Source organism: Schistocerca nitens, chromosome 4, assembly GCF_023898315.1.
Source record: "Schistocerca nitens isolate TAMUIC-IGC-003100 chromosome 4, iqSchNite1.1, whole genome shotgun sequence".
Classification (NCBI taxonomy): Eukaryota; Metazoa; Arthropoda; class Insecta; order Orthoptera; family Acrididae; genus Schistocerca; species Schistocerca nitens.
In genome coordinates, this window is record NC_064617.1 from 682,211,437 (window position 1) to 682,228,239 (window position 16,803).

Below are 16,803 nucleotides of genomic sequence, written 5' to 3' on the forward strand. Positions count from 1 at the left end.
AGACCACGAACTTTCTCGTATATATCTCCTTCATTTTATTTTCATAAACATTTGTAATGTTGAGTATACTACATAATTTGAATTGTGTACATATCCTCAGTTGTTCTGTATTGCTCGATACTGTACTGTATTATCTGTCTTACGTTACAGTAATAAATTTTATGAATTTTGACAACATATCATCAACTACTATTCATATTTCCGCCACTTTTACTTCTGTTTGGTAATCGTCTTGACTCTGATTTACAGTCACAGCTAGGATGCTAGGGGCTATTTCCGCACATACTTTGCATATTTAGTTAATACATAAGTGTTTTTCTACACCACATTCCTCAGTTACACTGTACTTTCCTTTCAATTGAGTGCAATGGCTTCTCACATAATTGACTGTTGATAGTTATCATTTGGTTTTAAGGCAGAACTACAATTTTGTATTTAATTGTTATGCCAAGTGTATGTCACATGAAACCTGTACTGTATTCCAATTCCACTCTACGTCTTATATGATGCTGTGTATATTCGCACTTGTATCTATCGTCACTATTGATAACCTGTAACACTTTGGACTGCTTAAGCCCCACCATGGGCCTTTTACAGCACTTGTACTTGGTGACAGCATGTATCTCGAGTGCATCGTGGTCACAACTTATTATACTGTATTACATATGTTCAGTATGGGCAAATACTTGGACGGTAATTTCCGAAAAAGTTTACATTCGTGTATGCATTAAGGCCACATGGCAAAGAACTCTGAACGTCATTTATACCTTTTCTATGACAGTGTAACAGTGCTCAAAATCGTCAGTTATGTAGGCAATACTTTTCCATATAATACAATTTGCACTGGGCTTCATCTCCTTTTTTATTTCAAATGTTCCGACACACTATTTGCGCATTTAGCTGATATAGTATCACATTTTATATTGAAGAGCCAAAAAAAAAAAAAGGTACACCAGCCTAAATTCGTGTAAGGCCCCCGCGAGTATGCAGAAGTTCCGCAAAACGACGTGGCTTGGACTCATTTATGTCTGAAGTAGTGATGGAGGGGATTGACACCATGAATCCTGCAGGGATGTCCATAATTCCGTAACAGTACGAGCACTTTGCAAGGCATCCCAGATATGATCAATAACGTTATCTGGGGGCTTTGGCGGCCAGCAGAAGTGTTTAAGCTCTGAAGAGTGTTCCTGGAGCCACTATGCAGCGATTCTGGACGTTTGGGGTGTCGCATTGTCCTGCTGGAATTGTCCATGACTGTCGGGTAGTCCAATAGACATGAATGGATGCAGGTGATCAGACAGGATGCTTACGTATGTGTCACTTGTCATTGTCGTATCTAGACGTATCACGGGTCCCGTATCACTCCAACTGCACACGCTCCACACCCTTACAGAGCCTCCACCAGCTTGAAAAGTACCCTGCTGACATGCAGGATCCATGGATTCATGAGTTTGTATCCATACCGGTACACGTCCATCCGCTCGATACAAATTGAAACGAGACTCGTCCGACCAGGCGACATGTTTCCAGTCATCAATAGTCCAATGTGGATGTTGACGGGTCCAGGCCAGGCGTAAAGCTTTGTGTCGTGCGGTCATTAAGGCTACATGAGAAGGCCTTCGGCTCCGAAAGCCCATATCGATGATGTTTCGTTGAATGGTTGTCACGCTGACACTTGTTGATGGTCCAGCACTGAAATCTGCAGCAATTTACGGAAGGATTGCGCTTCTGTCACATTGTTCTCTTCAGTAGTCGTTGGTCCCGTTCTTACAGGATCTCTTCCCCGCCACAGCGATGTCGGAGATTTGAAGTTTTACCGATTCCTGATATTCACGGTACACTCGTGAAATGGTCGTACGGGAAAATCCGCACTTTAACGCTACCTCGGAGATGCTGTGTCCTATCGCTCGTGCGCCGACTATAACACCACGTTCTAACTCACTTAAATCTTGATAACCTTGCATTGTAGGAGCAGTAACCGATCTACCAAATGCGCCAGACACGTGTAGTCTTAAATACGCATTGCTGACTTCAGCGCCGTATTCTGCCTGTTTACATATATCTGTATTTGAGTACTCATCCCTATACGTTTCTTTAGCGCTTTAGAGTACATTTCACTTAGTGTATTGTAAAATGGTTTTGCTGCAATATTGTTGAAAGTAGAGTATGTTCTTCACGGAGACTGTCAGCAGTGTGTTACTAATTGTTACGGTTTTCCGTAATATGATAGAACAAATTTTGTTTTGTATTATGTTTGTGGCTCTACCTGTGCAGCTCTCTCCAGCAGTAATTTTATATATTTCCCATATAGCTTTACTAGGTATAAATTTGTTTTCCCCATTCCACCGTATATTACTGAAACAGATGCACGCTTGCATGCGTGGCCCTTTGAGAATTTTCTGATCTAGATCTGAATTGCCTCCTGATGCCAACCTCAGGCATCTGGATGTCTATTTACAATTTAGTCAATCTGCCTTTAGCGCTCAGCATGGGCATGCCTGACAATGTATTAGGTGAAATGTATTTTGCTACGACTGCATTACGTAATGTTGCAGGACATACCATAATGCCTGTACTGTGAGATACTTTCATTATATGTTTATATTTTTGATTGTGGATGTCTTTCCATATACATCCTTTTAATTTATCTTGCAGTTAAATTATAAAACACAGTTATAACGAAACACCTAACTATAAAGATCGTTGTAGACAGTACTGCCATCAATTAAGTACAATGTAACCCTGTTGCTAAGCAGTCTGTTTTCTTGTAACTATTCCGTTGAATATTAACCTAAGGGATAACCTGTTTCTTAAATAATTTCAGGTCTGAAGGTGGCATTTTAATTTGCTGAAACTATTTACCTATGTACAAATGTTTCGGATCAGGGCTAATAAAGAGTTCTCACGCGAGGACTATGCAATTGGCATTTGTTATTATTATCTGCAGTTTTCATACAGCATCAGTGATTTGATATGATTGAAGAGGAGCTTATTGGATTATTAACTAAGTTACAGGACAGTTTGGGGAAAAACAGCCACGCAACACATCATACAAAATAATCATATGCGTTGTAAATACACTATATTTAAATTTAAAATTGGGGCAATTGAGAAAATCTTCTCATTACTGCATTTAATACTTTGTGTGTTTCATTATTACTTTACTACATACCAGTAACAAAAGAAGAAGTATTACAAAAAGCATTTACAAGTTAGAAGCATTTTGAAATAGGAGCTATTGGTAACTAACAGAAATTTTCATTTTCAAGACACAGAAAATTATTAAGATAGTAGGGAAACTCTGTTCATCAGCAAATATCACGTGCTCTGTGGCAAAAAGACTTTCTATTTCAAGGTACAAGATGGTGCATGACTAACGAAATACCGCTTATTCGCCCACACGTTACGTAACTAGTTTTAAATTATGCAGAATTTTATTCACTATAAAACTCTGTAACTGAATAATTAACAGTATGCTTCAAATAGCTTCAGTATATTATATAGCACTTTAATGTGTAGAACTCGACATATTTATAAACGCCGCACAACACACGGCCTCACGTCTCACAGCAACAAAAACAGGAGACAATGATGGAAACTGGTCATGACGGCCTCTGGTACGCGTTTCTTCTTGTAATTCTAAAACCGAGCACTAGATTGGAAAACCGACCAGAAAATACCACGTGTTCCTAGATAACTTGTTGTTCAGGTACAAACAACACTCTTCCCTGTTCGATAAACCACTAACTACAGCGAATTTAGAACTGTGTCAAAAAGGATATTTCACAGATAAGTCATGACTGTTTAATACCCATTCCTCACATAATGAGCCGGAAGGGACAACTTAAGGAAATTAAATAGCTTGAGAATTTAGCAAGTCCAAGGAACGTCTGGGGAAACAATCTGGTGAATCAATCGGAGAAGTGTGCCTAAAAAGTCCCTACATGTGTATTTGAATTAGTTATGTCCACGCTGTAGTGTGCGGGAAACTGTCTTCGTTAGGTGACTATAGCAGGATACAGGATGACTTGTATAGGAATTCCTATGTGAATGCAGCTTGCTCTAAATGTTGAAAAATGTAAGTTAATGCAGATGACTAGGGAAAAAAAATCAAGTGACGTTCGGATAAAGAATTAGCTTGACACAGTCACGTGGATCAAATACGTAGGCGTAAAGCTGTAAAGCGACATGAAATGGAACGAGCAAGTACGGCCGGTTTCAGAGAAGGCGAATGATCGGATTATTGAGAGATGGTTCAAATGGCTCTGAGTACTATGGGACTTAACATCTGAGGTCATCAGTCCCCTAGACTTAGAACTACTTAAACCTAACTAACCTAAGGACATAACACACATCCATGCCCGAGGCAGGATTCGAACCTGCGACCGTAGCAGCAGCGAGGCCCCGGACTGAAGCGCCTAGAACCGCTCGGCCAAAACGGCCGGCTATTGAGCTCATCTGTAAAGAAACCGCCTACAGAATACTTATGTAACCCATTAGAGTATTTGATATCCCCACCAGGTCTGATTAAAGAAAGGTGTTGAAGTAATTCAGAGGCGTGCTGTTATATTTGTCATCGTTACTTTCGTTCAACATATAACGATAATAGTTCCTGATGAGTCTTCCGGGCTGTATGGCCACAGTGAGAAACTTTTCGGTTCCTGATACTGCGCTGCGCTGGAGATCTTCGGAGGTGTTCCTGGCGATGCTGAGTCTTGCCGACTGACGAGTCAGACGTCATAGAGTGACATAAATACAATGTTTAAGTGAACGTGCTCGAGTTTACACGTGATCAGCAGAGATAATCTCTGGCAAAGTTGAAGTTTAGCCACCGATTATGTTGTCAAGGATAGAAACTTATCTATCGATTCTGCAGAGCCACTGTCCATATATCATCGAGTTTTATGGCTTCTTCTTTTCGTTTAAAATTGTCTCTAAAAGTCCTCTCCCGTGGATAACAGTTTGTCGTAGTAGATAAAATTTATTGTCAGGTGGCAATCGATAGTTAAGTTTTATCGATGTTGTTGTTGTTGTGGTCTTCAGTCCTGAGACTGGTTTGATGCAGCTCTCCATGCTACTCTATCCTGTGCAAGCTTCTTCATCTCCCAGTACCTACTGCAACCTACATCCTTCTGAATCTGCTTAGTGTATGCATCTCTTGGTCTCCCCCTACGATTTTTACCCTCCACGCTGCCCTCCAATACTAAATTGGTGATCCCTTGATGCCTCAGAACATGTCCTACCAAACGATCCCTTCTTCTTGTCAAGTTGTGCCACAAACTCCTCTTCTCCCCAATCCTATTCAGTACCTCCTCATTAGTTATGTGATCTACCCATCTAATCTTCAGCATTCTCCTGTAGCACCACATTTCGAAAGCTTCTATTCTCTTCTTGTCCAAACTAGTTATCGTCCATGTTTCACTTCCATACATGGCTACACTCCATACAAATACTTTCAGAAAAGACTTCCTGACACTTAAATCTATACTCGATGTTAACGAATTTCTCTTCTTCAGAAACGCTTTCCTTGCCATTGCCAGTCTACATTTTATATCCTCTCTATTTCGACCATCATCAGTTATTTAGCTCCCCGAATAGCAAAACTCCTTTACTACTTTAAGTGTCTCATTTCCTAATCTAATACCCTCAACATCACCCGACTTAATTCGACTACATTCCATTATCCTCGTTTTGCTTTTGTTGATGTTCATCTTATATCCTCCCTTCAAGACACCATCCATTCCGTTCAACTGCTCTTCCAAGTCCTTTGATGTCTCTGACAGAATTACAATGTCATCGGCGAACCTCAAACTTTTTATTTCTTCTCCATGGATTTTAGTACCCACTCCGAATTTTTCTTTTGTTTCCTTTACTGCTTGCTCAATATACAGATTGAATAACATCGGGGAGAGGCTACAACCCTGTCTCACTCCCTTCCCAACCACTGCTTCCCTTTCATGTCCCTCGACTCTTATAACTGCCATCTGGTTTCTGTACAAATTGTAAATAGCCTTTCGCTCCCTGTATTTTACCCCTGCCACCTTTAGAATTTGAAAGAGAGTATTCCAGTCAACATTGTCAAAAGCTTTCTCTAAGTCTACAAACGCTAGAAACGTAGGTTTGCCTTTTCTTAATGTAGCTTCTAAATAAGCCGTAGGGTCAGTATTGCCTCACGTGTTCCAGTATTTCTACGGAATCCAAACTGATCTTCCCCGAGGTCGGCTTCTACTAGTTTTTCCATTCGTCTGTAAAGAATTCGTGTTAGTATTTTGCAGCTGTGACTTATTAAACTGATAGTTCGGTAATTCTCACATCTGTCAACACCTGCTTTCTTTGGGATTAGAATTATTATATTCTTCTTGAAGTCTGAGGGTATTTATCGATAGTTAAGTTTAATCTCTGACAAAGATTATCCCTGTTGATCCCGTGTAAACTCGACCACGCCCACTTCCCACAGTATTTATGTCACTCTCCGACGCGCGACACGTTAGTCACCCAAGGACAATTCGTACAGGTAAGGTTTTTATTTTCTTCCCCTCAGGAACAGCAAACAGCATTTTTATGCTTACACTGCTCAAGGTGCCGAGCAAGGAAAGCTCGCCAATGGAGCGTCATCGTCGGCGTCAGCTGCAACTCGTCGGTCGCCAAGACGGCGTCGCAGAAAACACCGCCGAAGACGTGCAGCGCAGCTCTGGACGAAACATCAGCAACCGAAAAGTTTCTTCGACCACAGCCAGATAGCCCGAAAGACTCATCAGCAGCTATGGCATTCGGTCGTGAAAGCCTTTATTGTATCACGAAAATATTCCATGAACTTAAATGGGAATCCCAGCAGGGAAGAAGGCTTGTTTTCCCAAAACACCATTGAAAAAATTTTAGGGAATCGCCATTTATGACAGTCTGCAGAACGATCTTACTGCCACCAGCGAATATCTGTCTAAGGACCGCGTATATAAGAGAAATAAGGGCTCTTACGGAAGCATATAGACAGTCGTTTGTCTCTCGCTCCATTTACTAGTGGACCAGGAAAGGAAACGAGAAGGAGTGGTACAATGTATCCTCGGCCACCTACAGTATGCTGGCTTAACGGAGTGCGTGTTAATATGTAGATTTAAAAGTCACTCCAGGGGAATTCATTTTTATCCGTTTCTCTCCAGGTAGACTTTCTTTGAGCAATGCCTGCAGCAAAAGTAATTTCGTCTGTGCAAACCTTTACATTTTATGCTTTGTTGTACTCTGCGCTATGACACATAAAATGTAACAACGCTGCGTTTCAGGAGGTCATATGCTGCATAAAAACGAGAGGGTTGCGCGTATATAACACAAATATTTTTCATTCAATCACTTCGCTTCCGAATTTTCACAGCTGGCTCTTTTCAAAGAACTATACGGGACCAGAAATGAAGTATTAGAAAAAAACAATTATGCAGGTAAATCAAATTAACGGTCATAAGTTATAACATACCATAAACGTTGGTTGATACTAAGTACATCGCCATATTACAAAATTCCTGAGGCAACAAATGGAATCTAAATGCCTCTAGATGCAATGCGTCACAGTCACAAATCAGTGGATTCATGTTATTCAACTTTGATTTAGATTAACGCACAGTTTGAAGCTAATACTCTATTGTGCACTCATTTTGTATTATTATTATATTTACAATAATTACAAGTGTACTAGTTTGGTTAGGAAACGTTTGAGAGCACATTAATGTTTCATTTTCCGTGTGAGGTAGCGGCTGTTATACTTTATCAATAATAACTAGTAGAATTCAGTAAATTTAATCATACCTATTTAATACAGTTCAACAATGCGTTACGAGAAACAATGCTCTCATCAGTTTTTCAACATATAGCACATATGGTTTCAACATTTAAAACTCTAATAATCCGTTTGAGGCGTATTTTATTTTATTTTCTGAACGTCGCAAATATCGTTGAAGACCACTGTACTTCACTAGGCACTGTTCTTCGGGATGTGATATGCTATTATCTTTCTCCGAACTTTGCGCTGACTTGACCATTCAGTTACAGAGGGATTTACAATTTGACGTGGACTACGAGACACTGTTCGATTTGAAATTTTTCACGCTTACAAACGTTGACAGAGGTGTAAAAGGAGGTAAGCGACAAATAAAAATCCCAGGACTGATCGCGAATCGAATGCGAGACCTTTGGATCCTTAGTAGAGCATTTTAACACTCTTTTTGGCTTGGAGGGGGAGGGGAGCTGTTAGCGTCTGCAACTCCCGCCTTTGTCCCATCTCTGTGCTCTCCACCTATAGCTTTCGTTGGCGTAGGCCGTATGACATTACTATTCATTGCCGTTATCTGCATTCCGATGCCGTTCGTTAAATCTTCACATCGCTGTATACTGCAAAATAATGAAAAGCATAATTTCTTTTTTAATACCTGACAACTCTTGAAAACTCAAAAGTCTCCTTAAGACAATATAAAAATAAAAGTTCTTCGGTAGCTAAAATATCACTCGAAAATTTTCCAAATAGCCTCGAAGCCATACTCATCAGTGTTACAGGAGTGGAATCCCTGAGTCTCGGGACATAGCATCAGACTTTCGGGAAAATATCATACACACAAAGACGAGAATAATAAGATCTGATAAGTGTGAAAACTGCCACACAATGAGCTTAACATCTGTTGCATCCAAGTTGCAGAAGAGAATAATACACAGAAGAATGAAAACGAAAATTGAGGATCTGTTAGATGACAATCATTTGGGCTTTAGGGAAGGTAAAGGCACCAGACCGAGAACAAAGTACTCGGATGAGAAAGGGTATGATAGAGGACCGTAATCTTTTACCCCATACTGTTCAATCATTACAACGAAGAAGCTATGATGGAAATAAAGGAAAGGTTCATGAGTGGGATTAAAATTCAGGGTGAAATGATTTCAGTGGTGAGATTCGCTGATGAAATTGCTATGCTTAGCGAAGGCAAGGAAGCACTGCAATGAGAAATTACTGAGTACGGAACGTGGATTGAGAATAAACCGAAGAAAGCCGAAAGTAATGAGAAGTAGTAGAAATGAGATAACCAATAGACAAAGTGAAGTAATTCTGTTTCCTTGGAAACCGAATATCACACGATAGTTGAAGTAAGGACACAAAATGTGGACTACGTAAGGACTCAATGAGATTTTTTTCCTTTTTCTTTTTAGTATACAGAATTAATTCGAAAAGGCAGTCATGTTCTATTGAAGTGGATATAATACTGCTATTACGTCCAAAGGACTCGGATGTTGTTTGGACTTAAATCATAATAACGCTGACTTACTATCTCCATGAATAAGAAAGGAAAATCTCTGTCGTTTTAGTATAACTTGTTTTTAGGCCCGTCTTGTGATCAGTACTTATTTTTACCTCTGTCTTATAATTGTACAGAGATATAGTCCGTATAAGTTATGTTAAATAACGAGTTTAGACGAAAACAGTATATTCCGTTGCGGTACATCATATTTGTGTTATCATAGGAACAAGTAGCTTGAACAGAATTAGCCGGCTTGATCGCGATCTCTTTAGCCGCAATAGTGGTCATCTTATTTTGACGAAGTCCGGTTTGCCAGTGAAAATAGAAATGGCGCACACATAATTTTAAGTTTCGTGATAACGGAATTCTTTTAACCGAGTCCTTTAATTCAAAAGAAACTACCTCGTGTTCAGTCTGCTGATTAACAGCTTGAGAGAAAGATATCTTTTTTCAACGCGCGTCTTATTTGTTTTGAAAGCGTAATTCGTTAATGTACAGTTCGCCTTGGTACATTATTTGATTTAAAAATTTTTTAATAATTTTTTCTCTGCTCAGATCGCATATAACGGGCATTACAACAGAAGAAAGATGGCACTGCTGGTGAAATGAAAAGGGCTGGTATCATATATCATTATTAATTTGAGGAAGAAGTTTCTGAGAATATACGTTTAAAAAAACTAAACTAAACTCCTCCCGAACAGGCCATGAAGGCCCAACGGTACCCACCGACCGCCGTGTCATCCTCAGCCCACAGGCGTTACTGGATGCGGACATGGAAGTGATGTGGTCAGCACACCGCTCTCCCGGCCGTATGTCAGTTTCCGAGAGCGGAGCCGCTACTTCTCATTCAAGTAGCTCCTCTGTTTGCCTCACAGGGGCTGAGTGCACCCGACTTGCCAACAGAGTTCAGCAGACCTAATTGTCATCCATGCAACAGCTAGCCCAGCCCCATAGCGCTTAACTTCGATGATCTGAAGGGAACAGGCGTTACCACTGCGGCAAGGCAGTTGAGGAAAATATTGTTTGGAAGTGAATCTTGAGCTGCAGGAAAATAGAAAAAAAGGGAATCGAAGCATTTGAGTTGTGGTGCTACAGATGAATTCTGAAAATTAGACAAGAAATGAGGAGGTTCCCTACAAGGTCGACGAGGAGGAGAAAAGACGGAAAGTGTTGCCAAGAAGAGGGGACGGTATTACAGGACATATGTTAATACTTCAAGGAATAACTTCCGTAGTACATGAACGAGCTGTAGAGGTCGAAAACTAAGGCTAAGATAGAGAATCAACCTGTTAGAAGACAGACGACATGAAAACCCATTTTTCTTTTTAGATCCTGTGTCGAAAGGAGATTTGTGGTGTCATAGCCGTATTTAAAGATTTACCTCTTTTATCCAAATGGGTGACAGCATAAAGTATGGGTGGTAAAAATAATATTTAATTTTCTGAAAATTTATTGTTTTTGAAAGACATAAGTGAACCTTGTTATTAGTATCTATAAGATGCTAATGTCTATGAAATTATCGTAAATATAATGGACCAATGTAAAAAAGCTCTCTTGCGATTGAATATGGTAGACGATTCGGCCCTATTGGAAATGAGGTCTTTCTTGATCGCTGTCGCTGGGCCGAGTTATTAAACTTGAGTCTGATTTGCGTGTGTGGACTGAATGTCCATTAAAAGCGTAAAAAATATTTTGTTGCGTTAAGACTATATCATTTGTAGGACTTCTTTTATTTTAGATAAAAAGAAAAGATAAATTTTATTCGCTGCAAGTGAGACAATTAAATGCGGGAGCTTTTCGTATTGTTTATGAATATTTCAAACACCATTTTGTGTATAATTACTATTTGTGTATTTCCATTCATTATGACCTGTAGTCATTTATTCCTCTAAAAGGGCGATAACTTTTCCGACTACAGTTATTCCGACAGGAAACTTCATTCCTTTTCACAGTCAGTAAAATAGCAGAAAAAATTGTTTCCAAGCCCACTTTGTCCCGCAGCTATTTTGCAGTTTTAAAGTAAATGAAAGTTAACAGTATTATTATTATCCATAAATTTTGACTTTCACGAAAGTAATTGAGATGAAACCAAAGATATGATAATTATATATACAAAGGGTGAGGCAGCAAAGTCATAACATCCCTTGTATCTCCCCAACCGTAATAGATTCAAAGATGCCGTTTGGACTGTGAATTGCAGGGACAGGAGCTACTTGAATACATCACATTTCATATTTTTGCTATTTTGTATTACAGAGATATGTGGCCATCTTTGGTTTTTTAAATGGAACCCTATGTTAAATTTTAGTGTAGCATGATGGGCTTAAAAAGACGGTTTCAAATATGTGTATATTATAATATTTAGGCGAATAGTTTTTGAGATACAGATATGTTCTCGTATCGTGTTCGTCCATCGAAGCGGCGTTGTCCAATGCGACCTTTCCTGTTGTGTAGAGTGCATAGTAAACGTCGCGAGTCCGTCCTTACACAAACACGCCCATTTACAATAGTAATACATACTGCGATATTTCGAACAAAAATTAACTGATGATGTCGCGCAAACATTATTCAGTTATTTGACAACTGTGATACCAAAAAAGTAGACAACATACAGTATTTGAATACTACAAGAGGTTAATACATTTTAAGTAACAGAAATACAAATGTAAATGAGGAGGCCATAGTGGTCACAATTAATTCGTATGTATTTGTTTTCTATTTGAAAATATTTACTGTTGATCTCAGTACGAAGCAAATACAAGCAAAGATGCAAAATACATGCTGTACATGATACAAAACTTTACTAAAACATGTGCTCAAAATGCTTCTCCTCTACTGCAATGCACATTTGTAGACGCCGTTCGAATGATTTGTGAACGGCTGCCATGGTGTCACCTGAGACATCAGCGCACGCTTCGATGATACGTTGCTTCATATCGTCTGGCGTATACACTTTATGTTTGATTGCTCCCCACAAAAAAAATCAAGAGGGGTCAAATCAGCAGACCAGGCTGACCCACTTCACTTCAGCACGTCGTCCCATCCAACAATCCGGTAACTTTTCATTTAACAACTCTGCAGCCACACGGGAAGAGTGAGGAGGACAGCCGTCGTGTTGGAACCACATGCACCGACGCGTAGTTAGTGGTACCTCTTCCAGCAAAATGGGCAGAATGTTTCGCAGGAACTGTGCATAGTTATTGCCATTTAGTGTACCTCGAATGACGTACTGCCCCATAATGACATTTCCGACGATGCCGCACCATACGTTAACAAAATGGTTCAAATGGCTCTGATCACTATGGGACTTAACATCTGAGGTTATCAGTCCCCTAGAACTTAGAACTACTAAAACCTAACTAACCTAAGGACATCACACACATCCATGCCGAAGGCAGGATTCGAACCTGCGATCGTAGCGATCGCGCGGTTCCAGACTGACACACGTTAACACTCCAAGGTTGCTGATGCAGTACCTGTCGAAGCCAATGACGGTTCTCTATTGACCAGTAATGCATATTATGCAAATTCACATTACTGTGGTTGGTGAAAGTCGCTTCATCAGTAAAAAGCACCCGTTGAAAAAAACGTTGGATCATCTTGTAGGCGCTGCATAGCAAACCGGCAAAATTCCTGGCGCCGTTCGAAATCCACACCGGAGAGTGCTTGATGTAATGAGAGGTGAAACGGGTGAAATCTATTCCGGTGAAATATGCATAGAACACTTCTCTGACTTATACCACATTCCGAGGCGATACGTCGCGACGTAACAGTAGCGTCGTTATGCGCCAACGCTAGAGCGCCCTCTTTATGTACCTCGCCAGTTGCAGTTTTCTGCCTCGTCCTTGTATGGCGTTCCATGATCCCTATTCAAGTAGTTTCTTGCAAATCCCCGTGCAAGAAACTGGCGCGTAGGACGCTCACGATCAGGATACAATTCTTCATATCACTTTATTGCTCTAACAGAATTTCTTCTGCTTTCACCATACACTAGAAGCATATCTAACTTTTCTTCGTTGGTTTACATGTCTGCTCCAAGAAACTGTGACTGAAATGCGATGTCTCATTACCCCAGCAGCACATTTATACCCTTCTCTCCAGATACCGCGTGCATCACCTTGCGGCGTTATCGAGAAGCAGGAAAACAAAGCCTTCCCTGTTAAGTTCCTCAGTGGTCAACAGGAAAGGTCGCATGGGACAACGCTGCTTCGAAGGACGAACACAATACGAGAACATATCTGTGTCTCAAAAACTATTCGCCTAAATTTTATGATACACACTTATTTGAAACCGTCTTTTTTTTTAAGCGCATCATGTTACGCTAAAATTTAAGATAGGGTTCCATTTAAAAAAAACAATGATGGCCTCATATCTCTGTAATAAAAAAGAGCACAAACATGAAATGTGATGTATTCAGGCAGCCCCTGTCCCTGCAATTCACTGTCCAAACGGCATCGCCCGCATCTCGTGGTCGTGCTGTAGCGTTCTCGCTTCCCACGCCCGGGTTCCCGGGTTCGATTCCCGGCGGGGTCAGGGATTTTCTCTGCCTCGTGATGGCTGGGTGTTGTGTGCTGTCCTTAGGTTAGTTAGATTTAAGTAGTTCTAAGTTCTAGGGGACTTATGACCACAGCAGTTGAGTCCCATAGTGCTCAGAGCCATTTGAACCATTTGAACCAAACGGCATCTTTGTATTTATTACGGTTGGTGAGATACTACGGGTGTTATGATTTAGCTGCCTCACACTGTGTATATATACAGGGTGGTCCATTGATCGTGACCGCGTTTTTTTTAAATAAGAAACCCCATTTTCATTACATATTCGTGTAGTACGTAAAGAAATATGAATGTTTTAGTTGGACCACTTTTTTCGCTTTGTGACAGATAGCGCTGTAATAGTCACAAACGTATAAGTACGTGGTGTCACGTAACATTCCGCCAGTGCGCACGGTATTTGCTTCGTGATACATTACCCGTGTTAAAATGGACCGCTTACCAATTGCGGTAAAGGTTGATATCGTGTTGATGTATGGCTATTTTGATCAAAATGCCCAACGGGCGTGTGTTATGTATGCTGCTGGGTATCCTGGACGACATCATCCAAGTGTCCGGACTGTTCGCCGGATAGTTACGTTATTTAAGGAAACAGGAAGTGTTCAGCCACATGTGAAACGTCAACCAGGACCTGCAACAAATGATGATACCCCAGTAGGTGTTTTAGTTGCTGTCGCGGCTAATCCGCACATCAGTAGCAGACAAATTGCGCGAGAATTGGGAATCTCAAAAACGTCGATGCTGAGAATGCTACATCAACATCGATTGCACCCGTACCATATTTCTGTGCACCAGGAACTGCATGGCGACGATTTTGAACGTCATGTACAGTTCTGCCACTGGGCACAAGAGAAATTACGGGACGATGACAGATTTCTGCACGCATTCTATTTAGCGTCGAAGCGTCATTCATCAACAGCGGTAACGTAAACTGGCATAATGTGCACTATTGGGCAACGGAAAATCCACGATGGCTGCGACAAGTGGAACATCAGCGACCTTGGCGGGTTAATTGGCGGGATAATTGGCCCCCATTTTATCTATGGCAATCTAAATGGTGCATTGGATGCTGATTTCCTACATAATGTTCTACCGATGTTACTACAAGATGTTTCACTGCATGGCAGAACGGTGATGTACTTCCAACATGATGGATGTGCGCCACATAGCTCGCGTGCGGTTGAAGCGGTATTGAATAGCATATTTCATAACAGGTGGATTGGTCGTCGAAGCACCATACCATGGCCCGTACTTTCACCGGATCTGGCGTCCCCGGATTTCTTTCTGTGGGGAAAGTTGAAGGATATTTTCTATCGTGATCCACCGACAATGCCTGACAAAATGCGTCAGCGCATTGTCAATGCATGTGCGAACGTTACGGAAGGCGAACTACTCGCTGTTGAGAGGAATGTCGTTACACGTATTGCCAAATGCATTGAGGTTGACGGACTTCATTTTGAGCATTTATTGCATTAATGTGGTATTTACAGGTAATCACGCTGTAACAGCATGTGTTCTCAGAAATGATAAGTTCAAAAAGGTACATGGATCACATTGGAACAACCGAAATAAAATGTTCAAACGTACCTACGTTCTATAATTGAAGTTAAAAAGCCTACCTGTTACCAACTGTTTGTCTAAAATTGTGAGCCATATGTTTGTGACTATTACAGCGTCATCTATCACAAAGCGAAAAAAGTGGTCCAACTAAAACATTCATATTTCTTTACATACTACACGAATATGTAATAAAAAATCAGGGTTGCTATTTAAAAAAACGCAGTTGATATCCGTTTGACCTATGGCAGCGCCATCTAGCGGGCCAACCATAGCAACATCTGGTTTCCCCTTTCAAGCTAGACAAGTTTCGTTGTTTGTAGTTTTTTCATTTGACGCTTATTTCGTGAGATATTTGGCCAGGTCACTATCAATGGACCACCCTGTATATGTATGTGTGTTCATTTTATTGGCTTTCGGTGCATGTATATACAGCCATCTCAACAGCTGAATGTCAGTTATGACCATACGAAAGTAAGGAGAACACAGTATCCAGTTCCTGAGCGGAGGACATCTCCGATCCGGCCGGGAATACAACAGGGGACCTTTCGGTTAACAATACACCGCACTGATTGCAAAGTTACCGAGTCGGACTTAGATTCAGAATATAAGGTCAGCAGCCGGCCGTAGTGGCCGTGCGGTTCTGAGCGCTACAGTCTGGAGCCGAGCGACCGCTACGGTCGCAGGTTCGAATCTTGCCTCGGGCATGGATGTGTGTGATGTCCTTAGGTTAGTTAGGTTTAATTAGTTCTAAGTTCTAGGCGACTGATGACCTCAGAAGTTAAGTCGCATAGTGCTCAGAGCCATTTGAACCATTTTTTTTATAAGGTCAGCATCTCGTAATAGAACGCGCTAATGTTACAGATTCAGCAAATAACGAAACTGATAAGCTTATCCCGTCTGTCGCCAGTCCAAACATAGGGAACAGGCTGCCTCAAGTAGTGGACACCCATCCCCGAGGCGAAATCACATAAGGTCGTCAACAGGCGAGTATTCTGCGAGCCACCTAGTAGCGGCGGCAGCCGGTGGGCGACCCAGCTGGTGCGCTTTGCCGGGCGCCCATTCAGCGGCAATGAAAGGCCGGACGGAACAAGTAAGCCCTGCGGGAGGCGTGTTGACTGCCGCCTACACAACACAGCACTCAGCGGGCGCCACAATCGGGCGACACGCGCGCTAGCACACACCTGTTGAGAGCCCCTCCTGGCGGATCACGAGCCCTCAAACGAGGCCACTCCACGCTACAGGGGGGCCGTAGCAGTGCTCCCCACAACACTGAACCCTTCCACAATGCCGCACGTTGCTCCATTTGCGGCTTCTGCCATAGAGGCAATGAGTGACAGCCATTCACACATCTCAGTAGGAGAGGTCACAGGATCAGCAAACGAGGCACTTTGCTGTACTGCGAGTACCATGCAGTTCGGTCAGC